This window comes from Chlorocebus sabaeus, chromosome 20, assembly GCF_047675955.1.
Source record: "Chlorocebus sabaeus isolate Y175 chromosome 20, mChlSab1.0.hap1, whole genome shotgun sequence".
Lineage (NCBI taxonomy): Eukaryota > Metazoa > Chordata > Mammalia > Primates > Cercopithecidae > Chlorocebus > Chlorocebus sabaeus.
The window spans coordinates 95,868,726-95,893,181 of NC_132923.1; the positions used below are offsets into that span (position 1 = coordinate 95,868,726).

The window sequence follows — 24,456 nt, forward strand, 5'->3', positions numbered from 1 at the left end:
ATTTTTTAGATTTCAGGTAGATTTAAAAACCTGTATACAGATTTTTATCTCAGGCTTACCCAGGCTTAATATTCACTGATACTCCAGTAACTTGGTTAAGTTAGTCTCTGAGCCTCAGGTGTGTGCATGTATGTGTGCGTGCATGTACCCATGTGTGTAATTGAGATAATACCATCTAGCTGATAGATTTATTGTGATGAGATGGTCATTATATGTAAAACAGTGCTAACAATACATTTTGGGTTTTTCTGTAGTCTCTTTGCTGTCACCTACTTACCTTTTCAGTGTTGCCCAGCATTGAGCTTTGAGACAGCAGCTTCACTGAAATAATTTAAAGGTTTTTTTTTCAAAAAAAAAAAAAAAAGCTTAAGCAATTGTAGGGGAGGAAAATGTCTTTTCCTCACCTGTCCTAGGTTCATGGCTAAAGTCCCTATAACAAAAGACATATTAACAAGAGAAAAGCATAATCAGTGTTTTCTTAAGTTTTATGTGACACAGAAGGTTTTGTAAAGAAATGAAAACCTGAAGAAACAGTTAAACTTGTATATTTTTATGCTAGATGTGATAATGAAGTAGATAATTGGGGAGCAATAGAATTGGACAAAGCAAGTATGATCTAATGGTAATAAGTGGGGGGTAATTTAGACCTGTTTGTTCAGATTCTTCTTGGTCTGTCTGTGTCTTTGGCTCCTTTCCTCTAGGAATCTGTCACATGAGGGTCTTACGACTTGCTTCTGGGAGAGTTCAGAAAACCCATAAAACCTGGGAAGGTTTTATATCCTGCTACAAAGGAGGAGATGGAGGAAGGTGAAGGTTACCTTCCTGCTTCTGTTGTTTTCTCACATTCCTTCAGCTTAAAATATTTGGGGATTACCGTGTCCTGAAGCCCATCACAAACATAAAACAAAAGTGAAAGGATTTATAATGAAAAACATTATAGCCACACCTAAATTTTACCGATACTTGTAAATATCACATATCTATGTGTCTTCCCTTTACCCACCAGCTGTATACAGATTTCTCTATTGATTTCTTTGGGACTTTTCTGTAAAAGGTTTATAACCAATTTGGAGGCTGAGAATGCAAATGCATTTCAAATATTTGTAATTAAATTGTACTTTAACAACTTACATTGCTTTTTACCTCTGATGAATTTTATTTACCAAGTTATTTATTATTTGGATCTATCTATACTATTTGTGTTCCTACACTCTCATTTGTAGCATGAATTCATTTACTGGCATACAGATCATCCATTGCATTATCCAGAGAATACCTTTAGTTAATCTTTTTTAGTGTCATATTTATAGTAAGTTCTTTATATTAGTCCTTGTCTTTTTCTCCTGTGAAGCTATATATCTTTTTTTCCCCAGAGTCTCACTTTGTTGCCCAAGCTGGAATAAAGTATGTATTTTTAAAAATTAATTTTAAAAAATGCTGCATATTTTGTGCCTAGTGGCAAACACTGCAGCTAAAAAGCTCTGTTTACATAGAGTGGGTTGCCAGTATGGTCTTAAAATCTTAGGTATCTCAATATTTTCTATCATGACCATTTCTTGTTTCTGAGCTTGGGTTGGTTGGTTTGTTTTTCAGGAAAATGGGACTATTTAATATGACCAAGGATTAAATACAGTCTTTTGCCTATGTTTGGTTAGAGCCTCTCAGCTTTGATTGATGTTCTCCATTATATGTTACAGAAATTTTTGTTTCTGGTTCTTTGATGGCACTCTTTCCTATTTTCTGGTACTGCAAAGTATATACTCATATTTGTAAATCTTCTTTTGTCATCACAATGCATATCTTTTAAATGAGTTTTAATTAGATAGAACATGTCTTTTTATTACATGGATTTCCTTAAGCTGTAAGGACTTCAGAGATTCAGAAAAATATTTGAAAAGCTAAATTTTTTATTATTTTTCTGAGTCTGCTTCCTAGGGAATGAAAAGCTAAATTGTATTCATGATTGTGTCTCTCAACTCCTTCCATCCACTCATTAACTTTATGTAATGATCCTGTTGAATTTGAGAGTGACTTACAAATACTAAAGTGCCCGATTGTTTTGTTTCATTTTTATTTATTATTTTATTATACTTTTAAGTTCTAGGGTACATGTGCACAACAAGCAGATTTGTTGCCTAGGTATACATGTGCCATGTTGGTTTGCTGCACCCATCAACTCGTCATTTACATTAGGTATATCTCCTAATGCTATCCCTCCCCCATCCCCCACCCCGTGACAGGCCCTGGGGTGTGATGTTCCCCATCCTGTGTCCAAGTGTTCTCATTGTTCAGTTCCCACCTATGAGTGAGAACATGCGATGTTTCGTTCTCTGTCCTTGTGATAGTTTGCTCAGAATGATGGTTTCCAGCTGCATTCACGTCCCTGCAAAGGACATGAACTCATCCCTTTTTATGGCTGCATTGTATTCCATGGTGTATATGTGCCACGTTTTCTTTATCCAGTCTGTCATTAATGGACATTTGGGTTGGTTCCAAGTCTTTGCTATTGTGAATAGTGCTGCATTAAATATATGTGTGCATGTGTCTTTATAGTAGCATGATTTATAATCCTTTGGGTGTATACCCAGTAATGGGATCACTGGGTCAAATGGTATTTCTGCTTTTAGATCCTTGAGGAATCACCACACTGTCTTCCACAATGGTTGAACTAATTTACACTCCCACCAACAGTGTAAAGGCGTTCCTGTTTCTCCACATCCTCTTCAGCATCTGTTGTTTCCTGACTTTTTAATTGCCATTCTAACTGGTGTGAGATGGTATCTCAGTGTGGTTTTGATTTGCATTTCTCTGATGACCAGTGATGATGAGCATTTTTCATGTGTCTGTGCTGCATAAATGTCTTCTTTTGAGAAGGGTCTGTTCATATCCTTTGCCCACTTTTTGATGGGTTTTTTTTTTTTTTTTTTCCTTGTAAATTTGTTAAAGTTCTTTGTAGATTCTGGATATTAGCCCTTCGTCAGATGGATGGATTGCAGAAATTTTCTCCCATTCTGTAGGTTGCCTGTTCACTCTGATGGTACTTTCTTTTGCTGTGCAGAAGCTCTTTAGTTTAATTAGATCCCATTTGTCTAGTTTGGCTTTTCTTGCCGTTGCTTCTGGTGTTTTAGTCATGAAGTCTTTGACCGGGCACGGTAGCTCACATCTGTAATCCCAGCACTTTGGGAGGCCGAGGCGGGCAGATCACGAGGTCAGGAGATTGAGACCATCCTGGCCAACGTGGTGAAAGCCTGTCTCTATGAAAAACACAAAAATTAGCTGGGTGTGGTGGTGTGTGCCTATAATCCCAGCTACTCAGGAGGCTGAGGCAGGAGAATTGCTTGAGTCAGGGAGGCGGAGGTTGCAGTGAGTTGAGATTGTGCCGTTGCACTCCAGCCTGAGCGACAGAGCAAGACTCCATCTTAAAAAAAAAAAAAAAAGAAAGTCATGAAGTCTTTGCCCATGCCTATATCCTGAATGATATTGCCTAGGTTTTCTTCTAGGGTTTTTATGGTTTTAGGTCTTAATTAATTTTTGTGTAAAGTATAAGGAAGGGATCCAGTTTCAGCTTTCTACATATGGCTAGCCAGTTTTCCAAGCACCATTTATTAAATAGGGAATCCTTTCCCTATTTCTTGTTTTTGTCAGATTTGCCAAAGAGCAGATGGTTGTAGACATGTGGTATTATTTCTGAGGCTTCTGTTCTGTTCCATTGGTCTATATGTCTGTTTTGGTACCAGTACCATGCTGTTTTGGTTACTGTAGTCTTGTAGTATAGTTTGAAGTCAGGTAGCGTGATGCCTCTAGCTTTGTTCTTTTTGCTTAGGATTGTCTTGGCTATGCGGACTCTTTTTTGGTTCCATACGAACTTTAAAGTTGTTTTTTCCAATTCTGTGAAGAAAGTCATTGGTAGCTTGATGGGGATGGCATTGAATCTATAAATTACCTTGGGCAGTATGGCCATTTTCACGATATTGATTCTTATCCATGAGCATGGAATGTTCTTCCATTTTTTTGTGTCCTCTTTTATTTCGTTGAGCAGTGGTTTGTAGTTCTCCTTGAAGAGGTCCTTCACATCCCTTCTAAGTTGGATTCCTAGGTATTTTATTGTCTTTGTAGCAACTGTGAATGGGAGTTCACTCATGATTTGGGTCTCTGTTTATCTATTATTGGTGTATAGGAATGCTTGTGATTTTTGCACATTAATTTTATATCCTGAGACTTTGCTGAAGTTGCTCATCAGCTTAAGGAGATTTTGGGCTGAGATGATGGGATTTTCTAAATAGACAATCATGTCGTCTACAAACAGAGACAATTTGACTTCTTCTTTTCCTGATTGAATACCCTTTATTTCTTTCTCTTATCTGATTGCCCTGGCCAGAACTTCCAACACTATGTTGAATAGGACTGGTAAGAGAGGGCATCCTTGTCTTGTGCTGGTTTTCAAAGGGAATGCTTCCAGTTTTGCCCATTCAGTATGATATTGGCTGTGGATTGGTCATAAATAGGTCTTATTATTTTGAGATATGTTCCATCAATACCGAATTTATTGAGAGTTTTTAGCATGAAGGGCTGTTGAATTTTGTCAAAGGCCTTTTCTGCATCTATTGAGATAATCGTGTGGTTTTTGTCATTGGTTCTGTTTATGTGATGGGTTACATTTATTGATTTGCATATGTTGAACCAGCCTTGCATCCAAGGCATGAAGCTGACTTGATTGTGGTGGATAAGCTTTTTGATGTGCTGCTGGATTCGGTTTGTGACTATTTTATAGAGGATCTTTGTATCGATGTTCATCAGGGATATTGGTCTAAAATTCTCTTTTTTTGTTGTGTCTCTGCCAGGCTTTGGTGTCAGGATGACGCTGGCCTCATAAAATGAGTTAGGGAGGATTCCCTCTTTTTCTATTGCTTGGAATAGTTTCAGAAGGAATTGTACCAGTTCCTCTTTGTACCTCTGGTAGAATTCGACTGTAAATCCATCTGGTCCTGGACTTTTTTTGGTTGGTAGCCTGTTAATTATTGCCTCAATTTCAGAGCCTGTTACTGGTCTATTTGGAGATTCAGCTTCTTCCTGGTTTAGTCTTGGGAGGGTGTATGTGTCCAGGAATTTATCCATTTCTTCTAGGTTTTCTAGTTTGTTTGCATAGAGGTGTTTATAGTATTCTCTGGTGGTAGTTTATATTTCTGTAGGATTGGTGGTGATATCCCCTTTATCATTTTTTATTGCATTTATTTGATTCTTCTCTCTTTTCTTCTTTACTAGTCTTGCTAGCGGTCTGTCAATTTTGTTGATCTTTTCAAAAAACCAGTTCCTGGATTTATTGATTTTTTTGAAGGGTTTTTTGTGTTTCTCTCTCCTTCAGTTCTGCTCTGATCTTAGTTATTTCTTGCCTTCTGCTAGCTTTTGAATGTGTTTGCTCTTGCTTCTCTAGTTCTTTTAATTGTGATTAAAAGGTTAGGGTGTTGATTTTAGATCATTCCTGCTTTCTCTTGTGGGTATTTGATGCTATAAATTTCCCTCTACACACTGCTTTAAATGTGTCCCCGAGATTCTGGTACGTTGTGTCTTTGTTTTCATTGGTTTCAAAGAGCTTCTTTATTTCTACCTTCATTTCATTATTTACCCAGTAGTCATTCAGGAGCAGGTTGTTCAGTTTCCATGTAATTGTGTGGTTTTGAGTGAGTTTCTTAATCCTGAGTTCTAATTTGATTATACTGTGGTCTCAGAGATAGTTTGTTGTTATTTCTGTTCTTTTACATTTGCTGAGGAGTGCTTTACTTCCAATTATGTGGTCACTTTTAGAATAAGTGTGATGTGGTGCCGAGAAGAATGTATATTCTGTTGATTTGGGGTGGAGAGTTCCGTAGATGTCTGTTAGGTCTGCTTGGTGCAGAGCTGAGTTCAAATCCTGGATATCCTTGTTAACCTTCTGTCTTGTTGATCTAATATTGACAGTGGGTTATTAAAGTCTCCCATTATTGCCATTATTGTGTGGGAGTCTAAGTCTGTTTGCAGGTCTCTAAGGACTTGCTTTATGAATCTGGGTACTCCTATATTGGGTACATATATATTTAGGATAGTTAGCTCTTCTTGTTGAGTTGATCCCTTTACCATTATGTAATGGCCTTCTTTGTCTCTTTTGATCTTTGCTGGTTTAAAGTCTGTTTTATCAGAGACTAAGATTGCAACCCCTGCTTTTTTTTTTTTTTTTTTTTTTTTTTTTTTTTTTTTTGCTTTCCATTTGCTTGGTAGATCTTCCTCCATCCCTTTATTTTGAGCCTATGTGTGTCTCTGCACATGAGGCGGGTCTCCTGAATATAGCACGATTATGGATCTTGACTGTTTATCCAATTTGCCAGTCTGTGTCTTTTTCTATTGCTTGGAATAGTTTCCAAGCATTTTAATTGGGGCATTTAGCCCATTTACACTTAAGGTTAATATTGTTATGTGTAAATTTGATCCTGTCATTATGATGATAACTGGTTATTTGCCCATTAATTGATGCAGTTTCTTCATAGCATCGATGGTCTTTACAATTTGGCATGTTTTTGCAGTGGCTGGTACTAGTTGTTCCTTTCCATGTTTTGTGCTTCCTTTAGGAGCTCTTGTAGGGCAGGCCTGGTGGTGACAAAATCTCTCAGCATTTGCTTGTCTGTAAAGGATTTTATTTCTCCTTCACTTATGGAGCTTAGTTTGGCTGGATATGAAATTCTGGGTTGAAAATTCTTTTCTTTAAGAATGTTGAATATTGGCCCCCACTCTCTTCTGGCTTGTAGGGTTTCTGCCGAGAGATCCGCTGTTAGTCTGATGGGCTTCCTTTTGTGGGTAACCCGACCTTTCTCTCTGGCTGCCCTTAACATTTTTTCCTGGATTTCACCCTTGGTGAATCTGACAATTATGTGTCTTGGGGTTTCTCTTGTCAAGGAGTATCTGTGTGGTGTTCTGTGTATTTCCTGAATTTGAATGCTGGCCTGCCTTGCTAGGTTGGGGAAGTTCTCCTGGATAATATCCTGAAGAGTGTTTTCCAACTTGGTTCCATTCTCCTTGTCACTTTCATGTACACCAGTCAAATGTAGATTTGGTCTTTTCACATAGTCCCGTATTTCTTGGAGGTTTTGTTCATTTCTTTTTACTTTTTTTCTCTAATCTTGTCTTCTTGCTTTATTTCATTAATTTGATCTTCAATCACTGATATCCTTTCTTCCACTTTGTCGAATCAGCTATTAAAACTTGTGCATGTGTCATGAAGTTCTCATGCCATGATTTTCAGCTCCATCAGATCATATAAGGTCTTCTCTACACTGTTTATTCTAGTTAGCCATTTGTCTAACTTTTTTTTCAAGGTTTTTAGCTTCCTTGTGATGGGTTAGAACGTGTTCGTTCCTTTAGCTCAGAGAAGTTTTGTTATTACTGACCTTCTGAAGCCTTCTGTCACTTGGTCAAAGTCATTCTCCATCCAGCTTTGTTCTGTTGCTGACAAGGAGCTGCGATCCTTTGGAGGAGAAGAGGCACTCTGGTTTTTAGAATTTTCAGCTTTTCTGCTGTGGTTTCTCACCATCTTTGTGGTTTTATCTAACTTTGGTCTTTGATGTTGGTGACCTACAGATGGGGTTTTGGTATGGATGTCCTTTTTGTTGATGTTGATGCTATTCCTTTCTGTTTGTTAGTTTTCCTTTTAGCAGTCAGTCCCTTAGCTGCAGGTCTGTTGGAGTTTGCCGGAGGTCCACTCCAGACCCTGTTTGCCTGGGTATCACCAGCAGAGGCTGCAGAACAGCAAATATTGCAGAACAGCAAATATTGCTGCCTGGTCCTTCCTCTGAAAGCTTCGTCCCAGAGGGGCATCTGCCTGTATGACATGTCAGTCGACCCCTACTGGGAGGTGCCTCCCAGTCAGGTTACATGGGGATCAGGGAACCACTTGAGGATGCAGTCTGTCTGTTCTCAGAGCTCGAACACTGTGCTGGGAGAACCACTGCTATCTTCAGAGCTGTCAGACAGGGATGTTTAAATCTGCAGAAGTTGTCTGCTACCTTTTGTTCAGCTATGCCCTGCCCACAGAGGTAGAGTCTATAGAGGCAGTAGGCCTGTTGAGCTGCAGTGGGCTCTGCCCAGTTTGAGCTTCCTGGCCGCTTTGTTTACCTACTCAAGCCTCAGCAGTGGCAGACACCCCTCCTCCTGCGAGGCTGCAGTCTTTCAGGTCAATCTCAGACTGCTGCGCTAGCAGTGAGCAAGGCTCCATGGGCATGGGACCCACTAGGCCAGGCACGGGAGAGAATCTCCTGGTCTTCCAGTTGCTAAGAGTGTGGGAAAAGCGCAGTATTTGGGCAAAGGTGTACTGATTTTCCAGGTACAGTCTGTCATGGCTTCCTTTGGCTAGAAAAGGGAAATCTCCCGACCCAGGTGAGGTGATGCCCCATCCTGCTTCGGCTCGCCCTCTGTGGGCTGTACCCACTGTCCAACCAGTCCCAATGAGATGAACCAGGTACCTCCATTGGAAATGCAGAAATCACCTGTCTTCTGCATCGATTATGCTGGGAGCTGCAGACCAGCGCTGTTCCTATTCAGCCATCTTGCAGTTCCTTCATTTTTGTTTCATTTTTAGAGATTTTCCTTAACTATATTTCTCTCAGAAATCAATTTGTGGGTTGTAATTATAAGCCATCCAAGTATATGTTTTCAATTCAGTAAGTAGCCACTATTCTGGTCATATAATTTTTGAGTTTTGTGCCTTTTTTCCTTACTATTAAATTAGCATATACTCATTTCATTAATAAATACCTATTGAGTGTCTCCTCTTACACCAGGCACCATTCCAGGTGCTGGAATGTAATGTTGAATGAATAACATAAACACCCCAGTGAGAGAGACAAATAAATAGACATGGAAAATTTTAAATGGTGCTAACTGCTGTGTGGAGAATTAAGAGTGGTATGATAGAAAGAGTCTAGGTGACTACTTTAGTTTGAGTGATCAGGGAAGGATTCTCTGTGGAGGTGACATTTAAGCTAAGACCTGAATGATGAGAAGGCAGCCGTGTGAATATGGAGGTGGAACATTCCAGGGAGTGTAAAGGCTCCAAGATCATAAGGAACTTGGCCTCCAGCAATAGCTGAGAAGACCAGTGTAACTGGAGCAAAGCAAAAAGTGAGAGCTGTAGGAGATGAAGTAGCAGAGGTAGGTAGGGGTCAGATCATGCAGGACTGTGTGGGCCAGGATAAGGTACTTGGATTTGATTTAAAGTGCTATGGGGAGCCTTTGGGGATTTTAAGCTGGAGAGTGATATGATCTAATTTGCATTAACATATGGTCAGGACGGGATTGTATAGGGAAGAAAATAGGTCAGTACTGAGAACCTGTAACTCAAACACAGGAAAAAGATTGCATTTGCTGTTAAGGCATACTAAATAACCCAGTTTTCCTTGAAAAATCCTAAGCCTAAGAGACAAGAAATGTGGCCAAATTTCATTGTTTTGGTTCCCAGTTCCACCATGTACCAACTGTGTAACCTTGGACAAATTATAAGACATCTCTCTGCACTGGTTTTTCATCATTAAAATGAAGATAATAATAGTGCCTGCTTTATAGACTAGTGAAAAATTGAACAGCATAATACATGGAATGTGCTTAGAGCAGTGCTTGGCACATAATAAGTACCTAATAGATGTTTAATTTTATATTTCCTTTAGAACTGTGTTTTTGTCTGATAGCCGTGTGGTTAATATGACTGGATGTAATGAATTTTTAGTTTTATTTAATTTTAAGTAAATTTAACATTAAAAACTGATCTCAGTTCAGTTGTTAGAAAAGTGTTAAGTATGTTTGAAACAATTTGGATATGTGAATTTTCTATATGAATTTTCTTTTTCAAGTGTAAATTTATGAAATTGAAATATGGATCAAGTATTTTTGATGAAAATTTAGCATCTGAATTGAGGTAAGCTATAAGTGTAAATGTATACCAGATTTTAAAGACGCTATACAAATAATGTATTTTCATTAATGATTTTTATGATTACTTGCCAAAATAATATTTTGATATATTGGGTTAAATAAAATGCATTATTAAAATCATTTTTCACTTGTTATTTTTTTAAAACTTTAAAAAATGTGACTACTAGAAAAATGTAAAAGTCACCTATGTAATTTTATATTTTTCCAGTAATCACATTTTTAAAAGTTAAACAAGTGAAAATAATTTTAATAATGCACTTTATTTAATAAATACTGAACATTATTCTTATATTTCTATTGGATAGCACTGTTCTAGACCCTGGGTCAGGGGAAGGGTAGTAGGAGAAGCATATAGACTAGGAGAGGTGCTTTTTCTAATTACACAAATACCTCTAGAGATTCTGAAACATCTTCATCCAGTGGAGCCTCCTTACCCATCAAATTACTCCTACCTCCTATTCCCTTGCTGAAAATCAGTGCTCTTAGTGAGCCTGCCCTCACTGATTAGAGTTTGTATTCTTCAGGAGTGTCCGGGTGCAAAAAGTTATGAATTGCACTAAATTTAACAAGGTTAGACACCCATTAATGATTTTGATGAAATAAAATTTTGGAGTTATCTAAACTATTAAATAATATGGTACTACCATATAAAAGTACAGTAAAGTCTACCATGAATCCTGGTCTGTTGGACCCCAGAGGCTTAAAGTGAGAAAGAATTAAAGTAGATTTTATGAAAGTAAGGAATGAATTACTAGGTCAAAAGCTGAGGAAGTTGAGGAAGGCATCTTGTGTTCTAAAAGCTAGATTTCTGGGGAGAGGTGGAGGGAAGGCTGGGCACGATGGCTCACGCCTGTAATCCCAGCACTTTGGGAGGCCAAGGCAGGCAGATCATGAGGTCAGGAGTTTGAGACCAACCTGGCCAACATGGTGAAACCCCGTCTCTACTAAAAATACAAAAATTAATGAGTCGTGGTGGTGGGCGCCTGTAATCCCAGCTACTCGAGAGGCTAAGGCAGGAGAATCAGTTGAACCCAGGAGGCGGAGATTGCAGTGAGCCAAGATCGTGCCACTGCACTCCAGCCTGGACAACAAGAGTGAGACTCTGTCTCAAAAAAAAAAAAAAAAAAAAAAAAAAAAACTCAAAAAGCTAAGTAACCATAAACTTTGGTCTCTGAAGTGAAACTGGACATGTGTTTTTTTTCTCATGCCTCTTGGTTCCTTCTAGTTCTGTGCTTGCATACAGAGGTTTCCTGAGTTGTTTAAAGAGGCATTATTCTCAGGAGTTGGCATGAAAAAGATTCCTAATAAATACTGAGCACTATTCTGCCTGAGCTGTTTAGATTGCTTATTCTATATTCTTTTTACATTACCTTAAATTAATTTTTTTAAAAAAATCAGTGATGTGCCTTAGCCAAATACCTACTACCTTTCAAAGATTATTTCTTGCCCTCTTAAGTCACTTCTCTAGAGAAGAGAGACCCTTCCTGAGTTCTTTACCTGAGTCACAGAATACATATTTCACTGGAAGCCGCTTTTTGGTGAGAAAATAGGTAGTCTCAGAGTTTCCCAACCAGAAATGAGCGTCGAGGCAACTGCTTGAGTTGCTCATAGGAAGACAACTAATATAACTTGATAAGTTTCCTTATTTCAATTTTCTGTGAAGCCATAAAATCAGATACTTGTAGAGGTGAATGATGAGGAAACAGGCATGCAGCTGGTTTGCAGTAAATGTGGGACCCACCTGGGAAGGCACTAAGAGAACACTGAGTTCCAACCTTTTGTTTTTCTGTTGAGGAAATGGCAGCCCTGAGGAAGTGACTTCTCTGTGGTAGAATGAACCAGGCCAAATCTGGATCTTTCATCTCAGTTTCTTGATACAGAGAAACCATGTTTACCCTCAAGTTTGTAATTCTGTAGGATTCATACAAGACCCTGGATAATGCCATGGATTTATAACTCCCTCAGTTTTTAAAAGATAAGAATCTGAGACTTTAGAGGGGATTTACAGAATGGTTTATGGATGCTATTCTGTCACTGAGCTCAAATTACTTTATTTACCCCTCTTCATGGCCCAGATAGTTGAGGATCTAATCTATTGTCAGGGCTCTTTGTCCAAGGAGATAGTTTTCTGTATAGGATTCTAACCTATTAGACTCTAGGAGGTTAAAGTTGATCTTGAGATCTCCGGTCCCTTGTAACATTGACATCTTTCAACAGTCTGCTTAGGCAGTGTGTGAACTGATTAAAAAAAAAAAAAAAGGTACAGATTAATAATCTTTTATCTGTCCCCAAAGCCATATGAGTGAGACTTCAGCTTTTCATTTTGTTACCATGAAAAGCCTTTATTAGGTGACTCCTGTTTATAGATGATGACATGCATTCAAATCTTCACTCCAGAAGACCTTAGGGAAAAAGCCATTCTAAGAATGTTCTGGAGAGCTACAGGATTGTTCCATTATAACTTTTAAAGATTATTTTAGTTGGAAATTATTTTAAAATGGATTGTACTCCTTCTTCCCTTTAATTTAGTTTAATGAGACTAAGTATGTGTATGTGTATGTGTGTGTAAAGGATACAAAGTTCCATGGGTTTTTAGTATCTATTCCTAACTCTGTTTTCCTTACAAGCATTATTATTATTATTTATTTATATATATTTTTGAGACGAGTCTAGCTCTTACCCAGGCTGGAGTGCAGTGGTGCAATCTCAGCTCACTGCAAGCTCTGCCTCCTGGGTTCACACCATTCTCCTGCCTCAACCTCCCGAGTAGCTGGGACTCCTCCTGAGTACCTGGGACTACAGGTGCCTCCCACCACACCTGGCTAATGTTTTTTGTATTTTTAGTAGAGACAAGGTTTCACCGTGTTAGCTAGGATGGTCTCGATCTCCTGATCTTGTGATCGGCCTCCCAAAGTGCTGGGATTATAGGCGTGAGCCACTGCACCTGGCCACAAGCATTATTTTTATAGAATTGTGAAGTTTCCAGGAATGTATACAGTTGTAAAAAAACACCTAGATTTAAGTCTGTGGATCACAGTTAAAAAAGATATGAAAGCCAGTGCCCTAGGTAGTTCCTTCCTTGCACTAACAATACTTTTTTACATTTAAGATTTGACTATTTGCCAAGCCTCTGTACATACACACTGTATATGGTCTATGATAAGTAAACTAGGGATGGTCTTCTTCTTGTTTTAAACTATACTAGGCAGGCATAAGGAAACCAAAAAGAGGATGGACTTTGAAATCAATCAATCTTTAATTTCAATTTTTATTTTAGATTCAGGGGGTACATGTGCAGGTTTGTTACAAGGGTATATTGCATGATGCTGAGGTTTAGGCTTCCATTGAATCCATCACCCAGATAGTGAACATAGTACCCAATAGGAAGTTTTCAGCACCCTCCCACCCCCACCCCCCATTGTGGAGTCCCTAGTGTATGTTATTCTTACTTTTATATCCATGTGTACCTGATATTTAGCTCCCGCTTATAAACGAGTACATGTGGTCCCAGAGTACCTTTAATATTAGCTTTTGCATGTAGAAGTTGAGTGACCATGGGTGCCTTAATCCTTAACTTCCAAAGGTCAGCTTAAAAAAAAATCTACATGGGAACAGTAATGCCAGAATTGTTGGGTGCTTTAAGTCCAGTAATAAAAACACCTACCAGGAGCACAGTAGATGACTCTCACAAAACAAAATGTTGAGTGGAAGGAAGTGGACATAAACGAGGCCATATGATGTAATTTCATTTAAATAACGTTCAAAACAGGCAAAACTAACCTGTGGTGATAGAAGTCAAGACCATGGCTACTCTTGGGTGGAGGAGTAACTGGGAGGGGAGGGCACAGGGGATATATATTGGGGTGCTAGTAATGTGCTCTTTCTTGGTTTGGAGATACATTATAAAAACTCACTGAGCTTTTTTTTTTCTGAGACGGAGTCTCGCTCTGTCGCCCGGGCTGGAGTGCAGTGGCCGGATCTCAGCTCACTGCAAGCTCCGCCTCCTGGGTTTTTGCCATTCTCCTGCCTCAGCCTCCCGAGTAGCTGGGATTACAGGCGCCTGCCACCTTGCCTGGCGAGGTTTTTTTTTTTTTTTGTATTTTTTAGTAGCGACAGGATTTCACTGTGTTAGCCAGGATGGTCTCCATCTCCTGACCTCGTGATCCGCCTGTCCCGGCCTCCCAAAGTGCTGGGATTACAGGCTTGAGCCACTGCGCCCGGCCTCACTGAGCTTTTATACTTATGATTTATGCACTTTTGGGTAATAATGTTATAGTTTAATAAGAAGTTATTTTTAAAATGCCTAATACATAGTTTATTCTCTTCTGCTACAATGGTTCTTTAGGTTAACAACATGAAAGTTTATTTTAACAGAATGATCCTAGCCTCTTTTCCTTGTAATCTTTCCATTTCTTTGTTCTGTAATAGTCTCTTTTTCCTAATTCCAGTTTTATACTTTGGCATGTTTAATAAATATATACTGATGATAATCCCAGTTAGTATAGTTGGAGGAGCTTAGGTCAGTCAGTGCCTAACCTTGGGGTAGGCACTATTACTTCCATTTTAAAGATGTAGAAATTGAGGTCCAGAAGCACTTAGTAACCTGTCCAAGTTTACATAGCTAGTGACAAAGTTGGTATTCAAGCCCAAAGCCCATCTGTACTGCATGCTATGTATAGATAGTAACATTATCCAGAGAAGGAATATGTTTATTAGAAGATAAACAGTTTGGAAACATGTTAAACAGGAAGTCATAAAGAAAATTGATAGAGGACTACATTTAGGACTACCCAGGAAAAGGAATTCTGTGGCTCAAGATTGGATTTCTTGAAAGTCCCCATGAAGCTTTTTGTGTTCCTTTTGCAAGGTGGCTGAATGAGGCTATCAAACACTGATGCACATCCACCCGGTGCCTTTTTTTTAAATTGTGGCAAAATATACACAACTTAAAGTTTACCATCTTAAGACATTAAGTACATTTATAATGTGTGTAGCTTTCACCATTATCCATCCCTAGAATTTTTTTTTATCATCCCAAACAGAAATTCTATACCCATTAAATGTAACTCTCCTCTCTTCACCAGTTCCCTGGTAACCCTTATTCAACTTTCCATCTCTATAAATTTATGTATTATAGGTTCCTCATGTAAGTAGAATCGTACAGTAGTTGTCCTTTTGTATCTGACCAGTTTCACCTAGCACAGTGCCTTCAAGGTTCATCCATGTTGTCACATTTATCAGAATTGCGTTCCTTTTTATGGCTGAATAATATTCTGTTGTATGTGTATACCATGTTTTGTTTATCCAATCATCTGTTGATGGACACTTAGATTGTTTCCCACTTTTGGCTATTGTGAATCATGCTTCTATGAACATTGGTGTACAGGTGTCTGTTTGAATCCCTGCTTTCAATTCTTTTGGGTATATAACTAGGGGTGGAATTGCTGGATCATATGATAATTCCACATTTGACTTTTTGAAGAACTGCCAAACCGTTTTCCACAGCAGCCGTACCATTTTACATTCCCACCAGCAATGCTGACGGTTCCAATTTCCCCATATCCTCACCAACACTTGTTATTTTTCTTTTTTTCATAACAGCCATCCTAATAAGTGTGAAGTAGTGTATCATTGTAGGTATTTTTGCATTTCTTTAATGATTATTGATGCTGAGCATCTTTTCATGTGGTTATTGGCCATCCGTGTATCTTCTTTGGAGAATTGTCTTTTGCCCATTTTTGATTTGGGCTGTTCAGGTTTTTTGTTCTTGTTGTTGTTGAATTATAGGAGTTCTGTATATATTTTGGATATTGACAGACTGCAAACATGATTTGCAAGTATTTTCTCTGATTCTGTGGGCTGTCTTTTCACCCTCATGATAGTATCTTTTGATGCACAGAAGTTTTTCATTTTGGTGAAATCCAGTTTATCTGTTTTCTGTTTTGTTGCCTGTGTTTTATTTGTCACATCCTATAGTCATTGCCAAATCTAAAATGTTGAAGATTTTCCCCTATATTTTCTTCTAAGAGTTTTATAGTTTTAGCTCTTATATGTATTTAAGTCTTTGACACATTTTGAGTTAATTTTTTTTGTATATGGTATAAGGTAAGTATTCAGCTTCATTCTCCTGCATATGGATATTCAGTTTTCCCAGACTTGTTTGTTGAAGAGTGTCCTTTTCCCATTAAATGGTCTTGGGACTTTTATTGAAAATTTATTGACTATTTTTGAGCTCTCTGTTCTATTACATTGGTCTATTTATCCTTATGCCAATACTATACTATTTTGATTACTGTAGCTTTGTAGTACGTTTTGGAATCAGAAAGTATAAGTTTTCTAACTTTGTTCTTTTTTTTTAAGATTGTTTGAGCTATGAAATCCTTTAAGATTCTATGTGAATTTTAGGACAACTTTTTCTATTTGTGCAAAAATGCCATTTGGATTTTGATAGGGATTGCGTTGAATCTGTAGATTGCTTTGGATAGTATTGCCATCTTAACAATATTAGTCTTTCAGTTCATGAACACAGAGCAGAATATCTTTTCGTTTACTTACATCTTTAATTTCTTTCTGCAATATTTTGTAGTTTTCAGTGTACAAGTCTTTAGCCTTGGTTAAATTTATTCCTAAATATTTTATTCTTTTTGATACTATTTAAATGGAATTATTTTCTTAACACACTGTTCATTGCTAGTGTATAGAAATGCAACTAAACTTTGTGTGTGACTTTGTATCCTGCAGCTTTGCTGAATTCATTTATTAGCTCTAACAGCTTTTTTGTGGAATGTTTAGGGTTTCCTACATATAAGATTATATCATCTGCACACAGAGATCATTTCACTTCTTCCTTTCAAATCTGAATGCCTTTAATTCCTTTTTCTTGCCTAATTACTTTAGCTAGAACTTCCAGTACTGTGTTTAATAGAAATGGTAAAAGTGGCTATCTTTGTCCTATTCCTAATCTTAGTAGGGGAAAAGCTTTCAGTCTTTCACCATTGAGTATAATATTAGCTGTGAGTTTTTTATATATGGCCTTTATTATGTTGAAGAAGTTCCCTTCTATTCTTAGTTTATTGAATATTTTCATTATAAAGCACATTAAATTTTAATTTTGTCAAATGCTTTCACTACATCGAGATTACCATGTGCCATTGTTTTTGTTTTGTTTTGTTTTGTTTTTTTAACTTCATTCTATTTGTGGTATATTACACTGATTGATTTTCATGTGTTGAACCATCCTTATATTCTGGGAATAAACCTCACTTGGTAATTGTGTATGCTTTTACTAACTGTGTATGCTGTTACTATGCTACTGAATTTTGTTTGCTAGTATTTTGTTGAGGATTTTTGCATTCTTAAGGGCTGTTTTTGAAATTAAAGTTTTATTGGAACACAGCCATGCCCATTCATTTCTGTATTATCTATGGCTACTTTCATGTTTCAACAGAGGCCACACGGCCTGCTAAGCTGCAAATATTTATTATCTGGCTTTTTTTTTTTTTTTTTTTTTTTTTAATGGAGTTTCACTCTTGTTGCCCAAGTTGGAGTGCAATGGCATGATCTCGGCTCACCGCAACCTCCATCTCCCAGGTTCAAGTGATTCTCCTGCCTCAGCCTCCCTCGTAGATGGGATTACAGGCATGCGCCACCAAGCCCAGCTAATTTTGTATTTTTAGTGGAGATGGGATTTCTCCATGTTGGTCAGGCTGGTCTTACACTTCTGACCTCAGGTGATCCACCCACCTTGGCTTCCCACAGTACTGGGATTATAGGCATGAGCCACCATGCCCAGCCTATCTGGCTCTTTATAGAAAAAGTTTGCCAACTTCTGAGTTAGGCAAATAACTCCTTACTCTGGTTCCACACTGCCCAAGAAATCTGGTTCTCATTTGGATTCCTGTGTAGATGCACCTTTAAAGTTGAATGGCCCTGGTCACATACCAATAAATATTTTAGGCAGTTATATTTCTCACAGTAAATTAATAAAGTAACATTCTAGTTTACCCGTTATTGTGTATGACCTATAGCTGTATCCACAAGAGTCTGTTCCATTTTTAACAGAATCAGTGTTCTGAACTCACAAAGCTGAGGAAAGTATCCTGGAAATTGGAAACTTAACCAAATTGCTGCCCTTGGGAAGCCTTGTCTGGGTATCCAGCCTTCTGGCTTCTTCTGATAAAATCTAATTTCACTGCATGTCTTCTTTGATCTACAGTAGTTCATATTTCTATTCTTTTCTATCTTTCGCTTTTAGATTTCTACATCGTACTAAGGAAGAATGATTTCCTATATGATATAGCCGAACTATGCAAAAATCAGATCCTTGAAAAGGTCAGAACCTGTATTTATACATAGTAGAAATAGAGAGTTATCCTCTATTTAGGCTATGTATGAATATATGTGTCACAAAAAACAGAGCAAATGAAAAAACTTACCCTTTCTTGACATTTTATTCTGCAATTTTTACAAATTATGTGTGTCTTTATTATCTGCAAACTACTCTACACATATTTATCTCATAAGTATGTGTACTGTTATTAATCCTGTTTTATAGAAACAGTAAAGGTGTAAGAGACTTACTCAAAATCGTGTAACTGATAGCTGTAAGATCAAGTCCCAGATCTTTTGCCTGTAAGTCTTAACCTTTCCACTACATCATAAGTTCGTAATCAGTATCAGAATTTAGTAGACATGTAAGTATGCAAGCTGTATGAACATTGGAAATAATGTATGTAAAAGTCTGTGAAAAAGTGTTAAAATCCCTTTATGGATGTTAAGTATCGTAAATAATTCAGATCTTGACCTTCAGTATCTAACATATAATCTTTGGGATGATACCAGAGTCCTCAATATACAATATACCATTGGCTTAGTATGGCAAGCAAAATTCTTCACAAGGTGCCTCCTTTCTACTTTTCTAGCCTCAGCTCATTCAGTTTCTGTCATTGGTCCCTGTAGCTTACTTTGTCCCTTTTCATCTATAATAAATGGCTAGCATTGTCCAAACACATTGTCCATTTCCATTTCTGTATTCAATTCTATGTAATTAGGAAGAATGCCTAAAATGCCTATTTGTCTTTCTTCTGATAATCCTAGCTCAACTTCATCTCCTCCATGAAGCTTTCCTCAACCCTCCCCCACCTCTGGCAAAGTTAATCATTCCTTTCTGTTTTCCCAGAGCACTTTTTATAGCAAATCTCTGTATGGCAAAAATCATACGATGATTGTATATTTGAATTGCTATCGTTCCTACTAATCTGTGAGTTCTTTGTGAGCATGAACAGAGGCTTACACTTACTTGTCTTTGTGTCTTTAACATGTTACTACTAGGCTTAGATTTTGTTACTCAGCTCAGATACATTTTGTTTAATGAATGAAATAAAGGCTGCAGTTCTTTCCTTATAAGGATCTGTATGTACAGATATATAAGTGGGAAACTGACCACACAAAAATACCTAGAAACACATAAATATATGTAAAACGATATAGTGTATGCTTGAGCTAGAATACTGGAATGATCAGAGCCAGGTTGAGTTATTTAGGGAAGGATTCCTCTAGGTTAGTAGTTGGCAATCTATGGCCCACAGGCCAAATCCTTCTGCCACCAGTGTTTTGTAAATAGAGTTTTACTGGAACATAGCCATGTTCATTTGTTAGTGTATTATATGTCTGCCTTAATGCTATGATAACAGAATTGAGCAGTTGCAACAGAGACCATATGTCCTGTAAAACTGAAAATATTTGCCATCTGGCCCTTTACAGAAAAAGTTTGCCAACCCCAGTCTAGGAATGGGCTTTTAATATGAAAAGAAGAGGAATGTGAATTGGTGAAGCATGAGTGTGCATCATAATTCAATGAAAACCACCCATAGTAGTAGGTATGCTAGGTAAGAAAGCTCCACTCCAATCCAGTTTGTCAGAGGGACCTATGCTGAAGAGATTAAATGTCAAGAATGTTTGGATTGAGAGAGAGGAAACACAAATCTAATGGAAAGAAATTTTGAAGTAAACACTCCGGGACTGCAGCAAAATAGTTTCCTAAATAGTAGCAAAGGATGATGATGAAGGAGAAGGAAGCAGCAACATAAATTAACATTGACTGAGTGTTTACTATGTGCCAGGTACTGTTCTAAGTGGTGTGTCTGTGTGTGTGTGTCCTATTTAATCCTCTCAACAACTAAATGAGATAATTGCTATTGTTGTCTTTATTTTGCTGCAGAGGAAACTCAGGCACAGGAGGTTAAGCTAACTTGGTCAAGTTAATACAACTGGTAAGTGATAGAACCAAATCTGAACCCAGGCTGTCGGGCTGCAGAGTCTTCATAATAGAGAAGGGGAAATCTGGAGATATTTGGTAAAAATACCCTTAAGCTTGGAGTAAGGTACTTAGTCCAAGTAATTGGGAAATGTGCTATCCCAACATGGTAAAAAAATGAACAGACAATAAAAGAGTGATGGAAGGCAGGGTGTGCAATTCGAAGAGTGTACTATGAATTAGGCAGAATGGGCAGGGCAAGGAAGCAGATACTTAAGACATGTTATATAGTCATACAGTAAGATACGTTGTATAGTCAGTCATTGAGTTTAACCTTGATGAGACCAGAAAGCAATTAACTTCTTGCACACATGAAATCTGTCCTAAAATACTTGAAGAGCTGGTATATCCAATTGAGATATAGATTAGCAGTGACTTTCAAGGAGGTAAGGGACATTCAACCTCTCCACAAAAATATACACACCTTAGAACCCCAAGTATATTATAATTGGTGAAGGTGTCAAGTCATAACACACACCATTCTCTCTCATTCTGTCTCCCTAAGAGAACTGGTTCCTGTCCAAGCCTGTATGACTGTTATGGTAAATATTTACCTCTTTGGACCATTTTTTTTAAAAAATACATATATATTGTATGTATGTTAAAGTAATACATATGCACTATGAAAATTTTGCCAGTAGAAGTATACCAAATGAAAACATTGGTTAGAGATGGTAGGATTGGAGATGGAAGGAGGAGGAGACATTAAACTAAATGACTTTCAACATTTCTTCCAAATCTATAGTTCTATGTTTATACCAGCAGAGTGGTTACCAAGCACAAAGGAAAAGACCGCAATGTGACTTTGACATGGTTGGCTTGAACAGAGGACAAAATGGTACAGGAGAAAATCCAATATATGAAATCTAAATTTATAGAGCATATTACTTTGCAGTGAACATTGAACTTATTTTTATAAAGATTGCTTTTAACTAACCATTTTGGTATGTCCAAATATACTTAATTTTAATAAAAAATTTCATTTACGCTTGTCAGTACTATATTTACTGTGTAAAATAAAGCAGGCACACATTGTTCATTATTTCAAAGAAGGAAGAGATTTCAGCCAAGTCATCTTGTAGTAGCTACAGTGGAAATAATTGAGCTGGGCCTTGCCCATAAACCTGCAATATGATAGAACTTAAAAGGCGGCCAGGCACAGTGACTGACACCTGTAATCACAGCACTTTGGGAGGCCAAGGTAAGAGGATTACTTGAGGCCAGGAGTTCAAGACCAGCCTGGGTAACATAGTGAGACTTCGTCTCTACAAAAAATAAAAAAGTTAGCCAGGCGCATTGATGCACACTGGTAATCCTAGCCACTCAGGAAGCTGAGGTAGGAGGATTGCGTGAGTCCAGGAGTTTGAGGCTGCAGTGAGCTATGATCATTCCACTGTACTCCAGCCTGAGCAACAGGGTGAGACCTGTCTCTTAAAAAGTAACTAACTTAAAAGATACCTTAAGTATATAAGTTATGTGAAGTGCCTACCACAGTGCCAGTAAATGGTAGATGAAGACACAGAAGAGAAAAAAGATGATGGTGGTGATGATACTATTGTTACATCTTCTGTCCCCATATCACACTTATGTAAGGCTTCAGAGAGAAAGTGGGTATTGTATATATTTGTATCCACACGTACATACACGTACACACATACTGTCCATGCTGCAAAACCTAAACTTGTACAGTGTTGTTTATAATAATGAAATCAGGACTCAGATTTGGAGTCTCAGATTTGGAAGGAACTTTAAAGATTACCCAGTCCAGCCTCCCTCTTCCTCCTGATGATTTAATATCTTCACCAATAGGTTATTTTACCTCTGCTTTCACATCCTTAGTGATGGCAAATTCATGCCTTTCCTTCCCGGCGAGCTTATCCCACTTTTGGATACAGAGCTCTGACTGGCAGAAAGTTCTTCCTAATAATGTGCTAAAGCTTATCTACCTATAGCTTCCACCCACTAGTTCTAACTCCCTCCCTTGGGGTAATATTGAACAAGTAGAGCAAATCTCATCTCTCTCCTACATGAAATCCCTCCAGATATTTGCAAACAGTTCTCATGTTTCCCCTGAGTCTTTCCTTCTAGTTAACCTTCCCTAGTTTCTTAAATTCTCACTCTCCTTGTTGCTTTCCTTTAAATGAGATTGTGCATCTGTATCTCATTCAAAATATAGGACCTAGAATTAAACATAAAATCCTACTTCTAATGTGTTTGGACTGGCAGGAGTGGAACATCCGGGACTGTCATTGTCCTTATTCCAAATATTGACTGAAATAATGATGATGCTGTTGCATTATTTAATGACATCAGATCCATATATGTCTGCTAGCAACTATGATTTGGCACTATAGGAACCACTGAACTTCTCTGTTCAAGAAGCATGAGCCCGAAGCATTCCAAAAAGCATTAGCTTCCCTTATGCTCTGCCTCACACCTCTGCAAGCTTCTGGAAAGGGTAAACATTATACATAGTTAAAGAATACTAGGACTGCCTGTAGGACAAAGGAAGTCATGGCATTTTCATTAGCCACTTATTGGTAGCTGGATTACTTGTTAAAGGAAGTACTGGTGTTCTCATGGGTTCTTCTCTGCATACACAAAGATGTATAGTTACTACAAAGTAAGTGAAGAGGGGGGAACACCAAAGAGGTATGCTCCCTCTTCTTTGTTCATCTCTGCTACATGGAAGAGACAGGATTTATTGCTTTCTTTGAGAAAGAGATTGGCCAGTTTGCTTCCTCCCCCTTCTTCTGGTGGATCATTCCAGAAGAATATTACATCCCATCATACTTATCTCCTAATAAAGTAAAAGTAAATGAAGGAGAGCTAGGGGCAGAGAATCAGCTGAGATGTGCTAGGAATACTTGGCTGGGCACAGTGGCTCATGCCTTGTAATCCCAGCACTTTGGGAGGCCGAGACGGGTAGATCACCTGAGGTCAGGAGTTCGAGATCAGCCTGGCCAACATGACGAAACCCTGTCTCTACTAAAAATACAAAAAATTAGCCAGGCTTGGTGGCAGGCACCTGTAATCCCAGCTACTTGGGAGGCTGAGGTTCACTGGAACCCGCGAGGCAGAGGTTGCAGTGAGCGGAGATTGCGCCACTGTACTCCAGCCTGAGCAACAAGAGTGAAACTCTGTCTCAAAACAAAACAGCAACAACAAAAACACTTGTTAATCAGAGAGTGGCTGATCAATGGCGCATGCCAGGCGAGTCCCCTGTTTGGTGCATCCCAGACGAATTCCCTGTGTCCTGCCTGCCTGTAGCTTGTCCTTCATCACCACAGTGAGCAGATGTTCTGCTCACAGCTTTTCCATTTTAATTTCTGTGCATATTGGCATAGTATTATGATTTATCTAAAACTGACAGTTCTGTCTTTTCTTTTTGAGTTTTCAGAAGTACATTTGATGCATCTTTTTTTCTGTTTTCCAGTTTCCATTTCTAGGGGAAATATTCCTCCCTTCCTGTTCTTTGAAATACTTAACACGTATCTGGCATGTAGTAAACACTTAAAATGATAGTTATAATTTGACTGTTGTTAATATACAAGTGATAATTTGTAACTAAGTTTTTAATTATATCTTAATATATGAAGAATTTTTTTCTACTTTTCCTTGCTTGAAGGGGTGGCCTGTTGTGATTGTTTTATTACATTTTGAAAGGATACTGCCATAGCCTTATGGATTTTTCTACTACCTATTATACTTCTTTCAATGACTTCCAGAAATACAGAGTCATTACATTCTCCAGATCTGCACTATGCAATGAGTAGCCACTACCATGTTTGTCTAATTAAATTTAAATTTAATAAAAATTAAATACAATAAAAAATGCACTCCGTTGTACTAGCTACATTTCAAGTCCTAAATAGCCACATGTGGCTAGTGGCTCCCCATTGGACAACAGGAATATTGAACATTTCCATCATTGCATTAAATTTTGAGAGGCTGAGGCTGGCAGATCCTTGAGGTCAGGAGTTTGAGACCAGCCTGGGCAACATGGTGAAACCCCATCTCTACTAAAAATACAAAAATTAGCCAAGCATGGTGGCACATGCCTATAATCCCAGGTACTCTGGAGGCACTGCTTTGGATATTAGTAGTCTGCGTTCGTGTGCTTTTTTCTCAGAAATTGAAGTGGAGATATTTTCTAGGGTATTCCTAAGACTAATCTCTTAATGCTTCAG

At 38.1% G+C, this 24,456-nt stretch overlaps 1 protein-coding gene across 25 annotated transcripts in view; it reads left to right on the top strand.

The window, feature by feature from the left end:
* Positions 1 to 24,456, top strand: part of SCMH1 (Scm polycomb group protein homolog 1) — a 225,838-nt gene that overhangs the window by 29,462 nt on the left and 171,920 nt on the right. The window contains exon 2 of one of the 25 annotated variants that reach the window (XM_073007420.1): positions 20,171 to 20,222. The exons of the other annotated variants lie outside the window; for them this stretch is intronic. The gene's annotated coding sequence lies outside the window, so the exon portion shown is untranslated. The remainder of the gene's footprint in view (positions 1 to 20,170; positions 20,223 to 24,456) is intronic. 25 annotated transcript variants of the gene reach the window in all.